The following is a 15,299-nucleotide window of genomic DNA, read 5'->3' as shown; positions in this document are numbered from 1 at the left end:
CTGATTGTTGCATATTCTTTTTGTATCCTCAACCTAGTTGGTCTTATTAGTTCTAACAGTTTTGGGTGTGGGGAAAAATCTTTAGGATTTCCTCTACATAAGATGATCTGCAAATAGATAGTTTTATTTCTTCCTTTCTAACCTAGATGCCTTTTCTACACTTTCTTGCCTAATTGTCTCATGCAATTTTGAGCACAATACAGTCCCTCTTTTTCTTTCTTTCTTCCTTCCACTTTTGACTTACAAGGGAGGAAAATTCCTGTAAAGCCAAGTTTTAACATCTATTTGGATACTTTTCTTTCATGTCTTTGCAGAAAGTCCAATTACACACTTGCACAGTTTTTATTAGCCATTGTGGGTCAAAACTGTTGGCCAAAACAGGTACTAAATGGAGGTGAGAGGAGAGAGATAGGGAGGAAGTAAATATTTTATAGAACAAAATCAATTTAGGATTACATGCCAATGTACTCACTGGGTGAGAGTTTTTCTGAATGGGAAACTAATCCTCACTTGCTGAAAATGAACATAGAGATTGTTAGGATTGATTGAATGTATAAGACATGTTTAGAGGATGAGAAAAGTAAATATGAACTAGAAGAGACTAAAAACACAATAGAAAAGGTCAGTAAAACTAACAGCTGATTCTTTGAAAAGACAAACATAATTGACAAGCCTTTGGCTAGGTTGAACAAGAAAAATAGACAGACGGCTCAAATAAATAAAGTCAAAAATGGAAGAGGAGAAATTACAACAATGCTGCAGAAATACAATATATCATAAGAGACAAAGAAGTCCACAAATTTGACAACCTGGAAGAAATGAATAAATTCCTAGAAAGTTATAACTTTACATGATTGCATCATGAAGACATTAGAAAATCCGAATACACTTGTTACTAGAGTAAAGAGATTGAATCAGTAATCAGAAGTCTCCAAATAGAATTCAGGATCAGATGATGTCATTGATGAATTCCACCAAATAGTCAAAGAATACCAATTCTTCTCAAACTCTTCCAACAAGTGGAAGAGGAGAGAATACTTCTAAAATCATGCTACAAGGCCACCATTTCCTTGATACCAAAACCAGTCAAGGATACCAAAAAGAAAGAAAATTACCAAACAATATTCCTGATGAACATAGATGGCAAACATCCTCAATGAAATTATCAGCAAAACAAATTCAACAATACATTAGAAAGATTATACACCATCATTAAGAAGTATTTATTCCAGAGATGCAGGGATGGTTCAACATCACAAATCAACATGACACACAATATTTACAAAATAAAGAATAAAACTCAAGCAATCATCTCAATAAATGCAGAAAAATCATTTGACAAAATTTAACATCCATTATGATAAAAACTCTTAACAAAGTGGGCACAGAGGGAAAGCACCTGAACATCATTAATGTTATATTTGACAAGCCCAGAGCTAACATATTATTGAGTGGTAAAAAGCTGAAAACTTTTCCTTTAAGTTCAGGAACAAGACAAAGACATCCTCTTATCACACTTATTCAACATAGTATTGGAAGTCCTAGACAGAGCAATTAGACAAGAAAAAGAAATAAAGACATACAAACAAAAAAAACCTGTCACTATGTGCAGATGATATGATATTATATATATAAAAAACTTTAAAGCCTCCACCAAAAAACCATTAGAACTAATAAATGACTACACTAAAGTTGCTGGGGGAAAAGGGCAATATAAAAAAACAAGTTGCACTCCTATACATTAATAATCTATTGGAAAGTGAAATAAAGAAAAAAATCCCATTTACAACTGTATCAAATAGAATTAAATACCTTAGGAATAAATTTAGCTAAGGAAATAAAAAAGTTCAATTTAAACTATAATACAGCGATGAAAGAAATAGTTGAAGACAAAAGGAAATGGAAAGAATGTCTGAGCTCATGTATTGATAGAATTCATATTGCTAAAATGTCCAACTCAAAGCAATCTACAAGGTCAGTGAAATCCCTATCAAAATTCCAATGGCATTTTGCACAAAACAGAACAAATAATCCTAAAATCTGTATGGAGCCACAAAAGACCCAAATAGCCAAAACAACCTTGGGGAAGAAGAACAAAGCTGCAGAGATCCCTGATTTCAAATTATATTATAGATGTAGCAAAAAGCATGATACTGGCATAAAAGACACATAGATTGGTGGAACAGAATAGAGAACCTAGAAATAAATCCATACAAACAATCCAATTTAAAGACGAGCAGAGGGAATAAAAAAGTTAAGATAAGCAGAGAATCTGAATGGACATTTTTCTCAACTATACAGAGAGCCAAAAGATGTGCAACATCACTAATCATCAAGGAAATGCACTCAAAACCACAGTAAGAGATCACGTCACTCCTCTCAGAATGGCTATTATTGTTTTGATGATGTTGGGAAGGATGTAGAGAAAAGGGAGCCCTTGGGCTCTGCAGGTGGGTATGAAAATTGGTGCAGCAACTATGGAAAATATCAGTAGTATAGAGGTGCCTCAAAAAATTAAGGAAGAACTACCATGTGGTCCAGCAATGCCAGTTAGGAATGTTTACCTGAAGAAAATAAAAACACTAATTTGAAACAATATGTATGTCCCTATGTTTACTGTGCGTTATTTATAATAACCAAGATATGGAAACAAACTAATAAGTGTCCATCGATGGATAAATAAATAAAAAAGTTGTGATGTAGTAGAATATTAAATACAAAGTGGAATTGTAGAATACAATTCAGTCACAAAAAAGAACAAAATCTTGTTATTTGCAATAACATGGATGAAACTTGATGGGAATATGCTAAATGAAATGAATGAGAGACAAATGCCTTAGAATCTCATATATATGTGGAATTAGAAACAAAACAAAACAAAAACAACAATAAAAACAAGCTCATAAATACAGAGAACAGATTGGTAATTGCCAGGGGGTGGGCAAAATGGGTTAAGGAAGTCAAAAGGCACAAACCAGTTACAAAATAAGTAAATCATGGGAATGTAATGTACAGTATGGTGACTATAATTTACAATAATGTATTGCATACTTGAAAGCTGCTGAGGGTAGATCTTTAGTCTTAAAAAAAAGTGAGCTATAGATTCTATCTATAGGCGGGTTTATGTAGAAAGTTTACTTTTTAGGAAAGCAGTATTATAATGAATTGATGCCATACAGGGCAGCAATACAGATGTACGCACATGTACTGAAACATTTTTTTCTGAAGGATTCACAAGAAAATGCTAACAATGATTGTCTTAGTGATGGGATGAATTTTATACCTCTCTAACCTGTTTGAGTTATACTATTATGTGTTTTTACTTTTGAAGGATAAAAGGAGAAAAGTCATGGTTAACGAAGCAGTAGTTATGAACTGCTTTATTTCTTTATGGCCTCTCGATATTAAAAAAAAAAAGCCTACTAAATGTTAACTGTGAAAATGAAGCAGCATGCACAATAAATATGCAATTAGGAATCAATGGAGGAGAGTTCTATTCCCTCCCTTAGAAAAAGCTGAGTGATGAGTAACCAGGGAATGGTCTAGAAAAACTGAAGAGAGAGTTTTATTTGAGTTCAGCTATACAGGACATTTCTGTCATCTTTGCTGGGAAGGAGAGGGGAAAGCGAGAATTGAGTGTGTCCCTTCATCAGGAAATAGAAACTGAGTGGGCAGCCCCAGGGGTGGAGCTGGCCTTTGAAACAGGAAAGGGCAGAGTCTGTCTCTGGCTAGCTGGGAGCCCTAAGGTTTTTCAGAAAATGCTGGCACAGGTATAGTACCCTCCTGTTATGAAAAGGTACAGACAATCTACACAACTAGCTGGCTAATGTGTGTGATTCAAATACCGAACTAGACAGGGAGAGTTGTATAGAAAGGGTCCTGGACCTGAGGGATGGAGGGTTTGGGGCAGGAATTTCAGACAAGATGTAGAGACTTGAGGAGTGGCACAGGATAGTCTTGGGGGGCCAAATCTAAGGTAAGAACTACTGGAGGCCATAAACCACTTTTCAGAGCCATGGTCAGATTTTGTTCAGAGGCCAGGGTAACAATAAAGAGTAGATCGAGAGGCTCACCAGGGCGGTTAAACCAGAAGTAAGTCTGGGGAGGCTGTGAGGATCCCGTTTGTCTTAGAAGCATTGCCAATTTAATTTTTACCCCAAGCTATTAGTTTGAGCATCTTTGTTGAATGTTCTAATTTCTTTTTTCTTTCTTTTACCTTTTTTTTTTTTTTTTGCTTTTAATCCCATCCTTTTCACTTGTAACCAGGCATTCTTTCATTTTTTTAACCTCTTAGACAACATTATGAATATTCCAGCCAACTGTAAGTTTGTCAGGAGGAAATGTAGGTATTTCCAACCTCTGGTTGGTAAATGAGAAAAGAGTAGGATGTCCTTTGTGGTTGACATAGGGAAAGAAGAGATGGGCCTAGCTTAGAGCTCCAGGGAGAGAAGAGAACAGGGCAGGAGTGGAAAGCAGGCCAGAGAGCAGGGCTGGCTGTGGGGCTGCACCCTTGTACCTCTGTCACTTGTTAGGGTCAAACATTTACCAGGTGTTAGAGGGTCTAGATGATAGTACCTAACATGTTACTTACTATAAGTTTAAAAATGGGAAATTGGTCATATTCAGCCATTGTAGATCCATAAAAATGGTACTTTCTTATGATTCGACCTAACACATGCTCTAAATGATTTTCATGTATCCCTCACATTTTTCCCTCACACTCACACCTGTAAGGTAGAAACTACTGTGCTACTATTCACATTTTATAGTAAGGAGCCGAAAGCTCAGTGAAGCTGTGGTAGTAGAGTTTGGACTAGATGCAAACCCAGGCAGTTGCCCTTATAAATCCTAGACTACTCTCCTAAAATAGAAACTGGGAGCAGGGCTCAGGCCTGCAACCTCAGATGTTTCTCTAAAAAGAGACAGCACAACCAGACCTTGGCCAAGAAGGAACTGTACAAAATCGTAATACACTTCACAGAGTCCACATATTAAGTCAGTTCCTTTCATGGGAAAATCCTTATTTGCAATGAGGGGCAACTTTACATCATATTGTTAAAAGCCTTCTTTGAAGTTATATTGGCATTTTCCTCAGTTTTGAATAACCCCAATTGCAGGACTCACTCAGTCTTAGCCTTGGGCCAACTAGACGATCCCAAGCAATTCTAGACTGAGGCCTGGGTTCCTGAAATGGTCATCTAAATCCAGCTGACCTCTAGACTCTAAATCTCTGACTATGTGGTATTCCAAAAGCCAGGAAATCTTCCCACAATTCCATTTTCATATTGTTATTCTTGGAATGGAAATTGCACCCCATAGTTTTGATGGTCACATGCAAACCCTTGAATCTAAAGAACTCCATTGATGGGCCTCCCCGGTGGCGCAGCGGTTGAGCGCTGGGTTGTGAAGCAGCCTGCAGCCTCTGCAGCGCCAGTTCGATCCCCGGCTGCTCCCCGGCCACCGGAGAAGGGTCCCACATGGCGCGCAAACCTCTCCTGCCGCCCGCTGCTCCCCTCAGCGGTGTCCTTCGGTCCTTCTGCCTGCTCTGCTCCCCGCTCTGGCTCTGGTGAATTCTCTCACCCTCCTGCGCTTCTGACTGTACCCAGTGCTTGTATAAATAAGTAAATAAATGAATAAATAAATAAATAAACTCTTTAAAATAAATAAATAAAGAACTCCATTGTTTAGCTTGTCCTCACTGCTTCACTTTCAGCTCCACTCGAGTAAACCTATTCTCACTTAATGCCCATTTCCATAGTCAATTCCTTTTTTTAATTTTTATTTTATATATTTTATATCATTTTTCATTTTTGTGCAATGTATGCATTTTCATCTTGGTTATCATCCCCACAAAATTCCTCCCCACCCCCCGTGTTTTGATCCTACTCCCTTCTTCCCCCCTGTAGTGTGTCTCTGGTTTATAGTTTCCTGTTGATATTGATTTTTACTTTATTATAATTAGTCTTTTTCCTGGTCCCTTATTTAGGTTTCCTAAATTCCTGCTATGAGTGAGACCATCCGGTATTTTTCTTTTTTTTTTCTGGCTTATTTCATTGAGCATGATCCCTTCCAGCTCCATCCATTTTTATACCTGGCTGGCACTGCTCATCAAATTCCCATCCTTCAGCTTCTCTATCAGTCTCAATGTGATCCTTTCTTACCATCCCATCCCACTTCAAGTTTCACATCTTTCAGTAGCCTTTTCTTATTAAACTTACCGTTAATAAACTCAGTTATTAGAACTCTGAGAATGCAGCCCCAAATTTGTCTACTGATTATCTTATAAGCAGTATTTCAGCTCTCCAAATAATATATAAAGAACCCTAGGGAACAGAGATCATGGTATCTATGACATGCATTTCTTCAACATTTATTACATACCCACTCAGTGCCAAGTACTATGGTACAAAGAGATAAGTGTGTGGGAACTTGTATGCTATATTAAGGAGCTTAAACTTTTTTTCTTTAGGTGAGGGGAAGTTTTGGAGAGGTTTTAGGAAGGGGGTAGCAGAATCATAGGGTGTTCTAAGCAGAGGTACCCAGTGGCAGGGAGGAAGACAAATTTGATGGGGATAAAACTAGTACAAAACACAATTAGGAGACTGTTAGATTGATACAAGCAAGGGATTAAGTTTTAAACATAGAAATAGTAGTACTAGGGGTGGAGAAGGGTTGAATTGAAAAATATTTATGAGGTAAATTCATGGTAATGGCTGGAAACCCTACAAGGGGAGGAGGGGAGGAAAGGAGACGAAGTAGCTGGAAAAGTCCAGGTTTCGATCTTGGATGAGTGTGTGAACCTATGCTACCAGGAGAAAGTCAATGTTATAGGAAGTGAGCAGATGGAGTGAGGGGAGAGCATTGCCATTGTGAGATGCCTAGAGGGTAACCAGGAAGAAATGTTGTCACTTGGGTAAACATTCACATTTGACTTTAATAAAGAGTTGGGCTGGTCTAGAAACAGCCAGACAGAGCTGGCAGTGACATACCCTCTTTATATCCTATGGGACCATTTTACCATTTGTGTATTTACTTGTTCTTGCCATGTTCTCAGTGACTCTTTCTAAGATGTGGCCCTTGGTTGCTGGAACCTGAACAAATGAGCCAGAAATGCCTGGGAATACACATCTCTCTGAGCAATAATGACAGGTTTGGGGCTATACTCCGGGGCCCCTGCCCCTAACTGGATAACTCTGAGGCTGACCTGCACGCTTTCAGAGCAGGCCTGTGTGACTAGATGACATCATGGCACCCTAACTTGGCCTCCTTCTCACTTTCATTTCCCCTTCCCTTTTCCCTGCCAGGATTCTTTGTAATAAATTTCATTCACATGAATTTTGTCTCAGGGTCTGCTTCTGAGAAAACTCACTTGAGAGAGGGGGGTTTAGATAAGAGCATTCCAAGAGGGTTTGCAGTGAAGAGTGAAGCCCCCTGAAGAACACCAAGAAGATGCTGGGAGACAAAGAGGGACTGAGAAGGGGATGGAAAAGGGAAGGCAGAGGGGGACAAGGAGAACCAGAAGAGTGGTTGCCATGAAAGCCAGGTGATAGAAATTTCCAGAAGGGAAGAGTTAATAGGAGCACCAAACAAAACAGGGAAGTCCAATAAAAATTGAGATATGCTTACAGAATCTGTCACCATTCGGGCACCTTGGTAAAAAAGATTCCCTAGACTTGTGAGCTGATCCATGGTCCAAAGTGATGGCAGTTTCCCTTGGTGTACAATCCTCCCTTCCCTTCTTCCTTATGGGCAGAAGGTTTGAAAGTTCACATATGTATGTGAAATAGTTCTACCTCTGAACTATAAATTTGTCTTTTACTGTATTAAGACCTATGGATTGGCATTCAGGTATCTGAGAAGTCAAGATAAATGTTGATGGGTTTATAGAATAAAGGGAGAATGTGACTGATGACTTCAGTTTTCTCCCATGAGGCAGGGACCATGGAAAGCAGGGAGCAGGAAAGGTCTAGAATCAGTACTTTACTCTTACCAAGGGGAGAAGGGAGTTTGAAAGGATTTATTCACAGCCTGAGGGGCCAGTGGAGATGGAAGGAAGAAGGGTGAGGGTTATCCAGGATGGAGAAGCAGTGGAAAAAATTGAACCACAGGGCTGGAGTGTCTCTATAAGTGGAAATTTTTCATGAAGCAGGTTTGTCTGGCTGTGTATGGACATGTTCCCACAAGAGGGTGGGAAAAGACAACTAAGTTCCTCAAGGATTAGAAATACAAATTTTGAGGGAACTGTTAGAGATGTAAGCTTCATGTGTATTAGTGAAACGCTTATACATAGATATTTAATGAAAAAGATAGCTCTTACCATTTTCAAATGAATGTACAGTGCTTGAGCATCATGCAAACTGATGGCATGAACATTTTATTTGGCTATGGATAGAGAGATATTCCTGGGTTTTTTTCGCTGTTATTATGAGATGCCTTTGTGACCAGGGGTAAGGTACGAAAATATGTCTGCATTTTACTAGGATTCCATCAACTGTGGAAACAGGAGCTAAGAGAAAGAAGGGCCACATTACCTCTGGGCCCATCAACACCTCCTCAATGTGATTTAATGTTTCTCTTAGCATGAGCTTGACTTTAACAATGAATCCTGAAAAAGGAGGAAGTGATAATAAATCACAAACAATAAAAACCAACAGAGACTTCTTCTGATTCTTCCATTGTAGCTCTTGTATCTCACTAACCTGACAGGATATGCTAACTGAGAGCACTTAGAGAAGATGCCAGAATCCAGCTGTACCCTAGAGACCAGAGACACGTGAATCTTTCGGAATCATCACCCAATGCTACTTGCCAGCATATTCCTTGGCAAGAGTCATGACTTTCAGAAGGGAAACTGGAAAGCTTTTAGGTCAAGGGGTGGGGAAGGCGTAATAGAGGAGGGCATAGTGGGAGTCCACCCCAAAGCAGAGTCAGCCAACAGTAAGATCAAGCCCACAACTGGTGAAAGGGTAAGGGAGCGCCTGGAGAGAGCCAGGAGTCTTGTCTACGTGAAAGGCATGTTTAATAATTAACAAATGAGAAAAGGCATGACGTCAGAAATGTGACCCCAGCATTCTGAAATAATGAATAAATTGCCATTTTCTGGAACCTGTAGCCACATTACAGGCTCCCCAGCCAATGAAAGCTGAGAAGGCCGGGCAAACACAAGGAACTGTTGAAACCAAGGGCAAATCATAAGCAAGCTGATCTAACACACATTTGGTGAGAATCATGATGCATGGAAGGCAAAAAGAGAAAATTCCTCATATAAATTCCTGAAATTAGTCAGAGCCAAACAAAACTTAAAATTTTCTCTTCTCACTTTGTCAATACTCTAGTATCTATATTGAACACAGTGTTGAATTTTGTTTTTTCTTCCAGATATCTACTAAAATAAGAAGATACATAATTTCACGTAAAGAGATGCTCATTCCAAGGATACTTTTCTTTTTTTCACTTCTACAAGTTCTTCTGTAGTTCGAGTTACTTGGAAAATCTTTTTAATGCAACCAAATGCTATATGGAGTTCCATAGACAGAGGGAGATGATGTAGGGAAAACATGATCCTTTAAATCCCCACTCTGCTCTTTATCAGCTGTATTACATTGAATACCTTATTCAGTCTTTATTAGGGTAATATTGGTTTACAATGTTGTTTGCATTTCAGAAGTACAGGATCTCTCCTTCAGGTGTCGTTACCACATTGCATCCACCACCAGATCACCCATAGTCCATGGTGTTCCCTACCTACTTTGTTCTCGCCCCTCCCTCTCTGTTCTATAGGGTTTGTTGTTGGTTAGGCTTTATCTGATGCTTTGTTTGGTTTCTTTATATTCTACAAGTAGGTGACAGCATTCAGTATTTGTCTTTCTCCTTCTGACTTATTTCGAATAGCCTAACCCCTTTAACTCCATCAATGTTGCTGCAAATGGCAAGAGCTTATTCACTCTTAGAGTTTTAGTCACCTAGTGAAGATGCTAAATAACCAGCAAAAGAGGTAGCCAGTGAAGCAGAAGAAAATCAAGATGAACGTGACATATAGAAGCCAAGAGAAGAAAGACTTTTAAGAAGGAGATGTGGTTAACTATCTTGAAAGTTACTGCAAAGAGAGGCAAGAGAAGCTTCCATTGCATCTGACAACATGGAGGATTATGTCAAGACACAAACTAAGACTTCTACATTCTTCTTGGTCATAGAAAACCCTAGACACTCTTCCTAAAATCTCTTAGAACTAATAAACAAATTCAGTAAAGTTTCAGGATATAAAATCAATGTACAAAAATCTCTTGTATTCCTTTATACCAACAATGAACTATCAGAAAGTGAAATTAAGAAAGCAATCCCATTTATAACTGCATCAACAAAAATAAAACACCCTAGGAATAAGGAAGTGAAATACTATAAGGCATTGATGAAAGAAATTGAAGAAGACAGAAGGAAATGGAAAGAATGTTCCATGATCATGAATTAGAAAAACAAATATTATCAAAATGTCCATATAACCAACGTAATCTACAGAGTCAATGCAATCCTTATCAAAATTTCAATGGCATTTTTCAAAGAAATAGAAGAAACAATCCTAAAATTTGTATGGAGCCACAAAAGACACCAAATAGCCAAAGCAATCTGAAAAAAAGAACAAAGATGGAGCATCACATCCTGATTTCAAATTATATTATAAAGACGTAGTAAACAAAATAGTATGGTATCAGCAGAAAAACATAAATCAATGGAACAGAATAGACAATCCAGAAATATACAGCCTCTGCAAAACAAAACAAAACAAAACAGTCAATTAGCTTAAGACAAAGGAGGCAAGAAAAAACAATGGGGAAAAGACAGTCATTTCAATAAATGGTGGAAAAATTAATAGCCACTTGCAAAAGAATGAAACTGGGCCATTTTCTCACATCATACACAAAATTAATTGAAAATGGCCAAAAGACTTTACTATAAGAACTTAAACCACAGAATTCCTAGGAGAAAACACAAGCTCCTTGACCTCAGTCTTAATGATATTTTTCTAGATTATTATTTGTTAATTATTAAATACACGGGTAACAAAAGTAAATATCAGGGCTATATAAAACTAAAAGCTTCTGCAAGTTGGAAGAAAGAAAACCTCAACAACAAAAACAGACAACCTACTGAATGGACAAAGATATTTGCAAATCATGTATACAATTAAGGGTTAATATCCAAAATATATAAAGAACTCATACAACTCAATAAAAAAAAATCCAGTTAAAAAATAGGCAAAGAAACCACAGAGGCTTTTATCTAGAGGAGATACACAGATGGCCAACTGGCATGTGGAACTATGTTCATCACTACTCTTTAGGGAAATACAAATCAAGACCACAATGAGATACCACCTCACTCCTGTCAGAATGGCTGTTGTCAAAAAGAAAAAGAAATAATAAATATTAGTGAGGATGGACAGAAAAGAAAATCATTGTGCACTACTGGTGGGAATATAAATTTAATTATATACATTAAAATTTAGAAAACTGTATAAATTATAAACAGAAAATATAAATTAGAAACTAGTAAGAAGGTTTTTCAGAAATTAAAGATAAAACTACCACAAAATCCAACAATTGTACTTCTGGGTATTTATCCAAAGAATAGAAAAACACTAATTTAAAAAGATATATCCACCCCTATGTTCAGGTATGGAAATAACCTATGTGTCCATTGATGGATGAAATGATAAAGAAAACACACACATAGCTACTGCTCAGCCAAGAATGAAATCTTACCATTTACAACGAAATGAAATAAGTCAGAGAGAAGCAAATACCATAAATACCATAAGGTTTCACTTAATATGTAGACTCTAAAACAAAAACAAAAACAACAAACTAAAACTAAAACTAAAATCATAGAGATAGAATACAGATTGGTGGCCAGCAGAGGGGTGGAGGAATGTTGGAAAGTGGGCAAAAAGGGTAAAGAGGATCAAAAATTACAAACTTCCAGTTACAAAATAAGTTAAGGACACAAAGTGCAGTAGGGATAAAATCAATAATATGGTATCCCCTTTGAAAGCTGCTAAGGAAAGATGGTAAATAGAAGTATTGCAATGGTCGCTTTGCAATGTGTCCAAATATTGAATCATTACATTGTATGCTTGTAACTGAAATAATGTATATCAACTGTACTTCTATAATAAATAATTGTTCTTAGTCCATCTAAGGTATCTTGAAAGAAGAAAAAACAGGACATCTTTGATCACTGTGAGGTATCTTGAAAGTAAGACGGGGAAAAAAAGGTCATCTTTGATCACCATATTGTTTGAAGGAACTTCTTTCTTAAGGTTTTATTTGCATATAAATACAAAACAAAATCTGGTAACAAATTTTGACAACACTAGTTTTTCCTTGCATGTTCAGAAATTTCTCGGTGCCCATTTAAGGGAGAATTCTAAGATATGGGAGTAAATTAAACCTAGACTATATTAACTGGTAGTAGGTTCAGAAACATTTCCTCTTCATTGTAAGTGGATCTGAGAAAAAATTTTCTACACCAAAGTGCAAGAAATCTTCAAAATGCAGTCATCTCATGCTTAGCCTAAATTTAGGCAAACGCAATTTCTGAATACCAAGAAAAAGAAAAACTAATGTGATAATAAGCCTTCTAGCACCATGGTCTAAAAATACTGTATTCTTTCTCCCAGATTTACACACAAATGAAAAACTCCTGATCTGGAGAAGCCAGGTTGGCCACAGGTCCATGGAAGCCAGAGTCACTCCACTGTGTGAGCACTGACATTCCATCAGTCCATGTTATGTATGATGTCCTGACCTCCACAGAAGGGTTACAGTCAAGCAGGCTGGAGGCTTTGCTGGGACTTGTGGAGAAGTGAAGAATGGAGAAACTGTCTTCTGAGTAACAAGACTGGCACAGTTAAACACTCACACAAAGGCATGCTTCTGTGTCAGCCACCTTAGAGCAAACCTCTCTGATCTTCCTCTGCTTGTCCTCCTTGCCCTTCTCTCACCAAGTCTACACTTGGCATCTCCTGGCTTCCCATTCACTCTTCTACCCAATTCAATCTGCTTTACTTCTCCTCCCACTGAGGAACAAATGCATGTATGTCAAGGTCACCAACACAGTTCATGTGGTCCATCCCAAAGGCCCCTTTTCACACCCCTCAGCAGCATCCAACATCCCACTCCCACCTTCTTGATACCCTTTCATTCATGGCCTCCATGACCCCTGGTGTCACGGTTTCCTCTGCACTGATTTCCCCAGTTCCTCTGCTGTTGGCTCCTCATCTTCCTCCCAATGTCCTCTCTTGCTTTCCCCCTGTATCCAGCAATTTCAATGTGTTTAGAACTGTAGGTTTTTGTTTATTATTTTAAATTTTTTAAATTTTTTTACATCGTTGTTCATTTTTAAACAATATTTGCTTCCCCCCAACCCCCTCAGGTGCAGTCCCCATAGAGTTTCCTTCACCAATGCACCCATGCACCATCACCTCAGTCTCCTGTGCTCCTCCCTCCCTCCTCCTCCTCTGCAGGATATCTCTGGTTTATAATTGTCTGGTTTTGCTTTGCAGAACTGTAAGTATTTGTAAGCTGATTCTTCTAATGTCTCAACGAGCTTTTGACTTGTACACCTCACTAAGTTCTCGATTCCCAATACCTATTTGGCATCTCAGACAAACACATGCAAAACCAGAATTTTTATTTCCCCCCCCAAAGGCTTTTCCTTCCACAGTTTTCGACAAAGAGGCCTAAATGACCTCATAATCTATCCAGCTGCTGAAGTCAAAAGCCTAAAATCTTTCTGGAAACTCTCATTTCCCTCTTCTCCACATGCAAAGAATCAAAGACCTTCCAATTTCACCACCAAAACACGTCTCGGATAGGTTGCTTCTTTCATCTGTCAATGATCCCAGGACCTCGAGATGGACTATGGCAACACTCTGACTCTTCTCCTTGCTTGTTGTCTACTGTCTGCATGTGGAGCAAGGTTGGATGACATGGCTCTTGCTGCCTCTCCTTGCCATTCCTGCCATACCGCTTGCCTTTCTGTGCAAGGCAAGTCCTTTCCTGCCTTCCTGAACCTCTTTCTATAAATGCCGAGTTCCCTTCGTGCCACTTCTCACTCCCCTCCCCGTCAGTAGCTGCATGTGCAACAAGGTCCCCGCTATGGGGAAGTTCCATGAGAGCATGGGACATGGGGCCCTGTCCATTTGGTGGTAGGTGTAGCCTTCCCACTGCCTGCATGAACAGACAGTCAACAGTGGCCCTGGGTGGGGAATACTCGGCGCCTGGTTCTGCCTCTCCTAAACAATGGATGAGTCAGAGCGGATGGGCTAGCGTGCGAGCTGGGACTTCTCTGTGGGAAGAGCAGCCACACCCCATGCTCCAGGGCTGCACAAAAGCGCTAACCAGTCTCCCTGGAGTCAGGCTGGGCTTGGTATTTCCATCAGACCTCAGTTTCAGTGGACAGTCACTGAGGAATGGGGGTGTTTATTTTAAAACAACAACAGCAAAACCAGTCTAGGCAGGCTTCTGCCCACGAGGTAGACTGGTCTTCAGGGCTGCCATCTAAAATGGGGGGTGGGGGGGTGATTCCTGGACGGTGGCTTCCCACCTGTCTGATTGTGGATTCTAAACACTTAGCTCTAGTCAAGAGGGGGCAGGATGAAAGCTTCTGTTGCCATAGCAACCAAGTGCTCCTGGGGCCTAGGCTCAAGGTTTCAGATAAACAACTATTTAGAGAAGGGAAGAAAATGGAGCAAAGCAGAAAGGGACAAAAATGGGAAAGGGCAAGAAGTAATCCTACAAATGCTGCAAGACACACTGAAAACAAAATGCAGGAGCAGGAGAAAATCCCTCCAAAGCGCAGGAGTGGCCTCCTGTGGGGACCATCCTAAACAAAAGGCCCCATTGACACAAACATCTGTTACTACTAAACACTTCGGAATCAATATTTTTCTAAAGGGCACCCCCTCCCTTTTGGCTTTAAAGGGTTACTGTCTGCTAGGCTACCAAACCCCACCCTTCTTCAAGTCCCCAGCTACCACATAAAGTGACTATTACAACTTCAAAAGAAGAATTCGGTCCTGGAAATGCTTTGTACTCTTTTTGTACCCCAAATAGAGACAACAGAAAAATGTTAAAGGCAAATCCAAACCCACGCCCTGAAAAACTTAAAACATTACAGTCATTTCCCTGCAAGGATGAGTAACCTATCCTAATGTAATTTAAAAAGGAAACACAGCAGATTTAATGGCTGGCCTGGATGTGTCTTGAAGGAAAGGAGGGGTGGGAGGGAGGGAACAGAAA

General features: G+C 39.1%; 1 protein-coding gene across 2 annotated transcripts in view; it reads right to left on the bottom strand.

Annotated features, from left to right (window-relative positions):
- The window catches only part of AOPEP (aminopeptidase O (putative)), a gene marked incomplete at both ends in the record, with an annotated part of 347,198 nt that overhangs the window by 139,964 nt on the left and 191,935 nt on the right, over positions 1-15,299 (bottom strand). The gene's annotated exons all lie outside the window — the stretch shown is intronic.

The sequence above is a fragment of the Talpa europaea genome (assembly GCF_964194135.1).
Source record: "Talpa europaea genome assembly, chromosome: 7".
Lineage (NCBI taxonomy): Eukaryota > Metazoa > Chordata > Mammalia > Eulipotyphla > Talpidae > Talpa > Talpa europaea.
This window is presented reverse-complemented; position numbering and strand designations above follow the sequence as displayed.